Source organism: Lipotes vexillifer, unplaced genomic scaffold (genome assembly GCF_000442215.2).
Source record: "Lipotes vexillifer unplaced genomic scaffold, Lipotes_vexillifer_v1.1 scaffold977, whole genome shotgun sequence".
NCBI classification, from domain to species: Eukaryota; Metazoa; Chordata; class Mammalia; order Artiodactyla; family Lipotidae; genus Lipotes; species Lipotes vexillifer.
In genome coordinates this window covers 886,391-886,816 of record NW_006783088.1, presented here as the reverse complement: position 1 = coordinate 886,816, position 426 = coordinate 886,391, and positions in this window count along the sequence as shown.

The window sequence follows — 426 nt, the reverse complement described above, 5'->3', positions numbered from 1 at the left end:
AGGAAGGAGGAACAGCAGAGGCGACATGAAAGCCACCAGAACAGACAGCACATGCCGGCAGTGCTAGCATCATCCAGATGCAGCTTTCCATACTCTGACATGGCTAGCACCTAGTAGGTGCTTAGTCAATGAATGTTAATTCCTGACCATATCGTCCCATGGCAGAATAAAAGAAAATGAAGGTGACCAGGCGGGATGGATGGAATGAAGGAAGTTGATGCATTAAATAAGCTATTGCTTGCCATACGTTCATATCCAAAATAATAATAAGATATATTTCTTTGAGTAAAATACAGGTTTTTATGGAGAGTCCCTACTTAATGCATGCTTCATGGGATAAATTGAAATCATTGTCTCCTGAGGAGGCAGGATGTCTAAAGGTCTAAAGGTATCAACTTTCATTCACAGCATGTTTGGCGGGGGGGG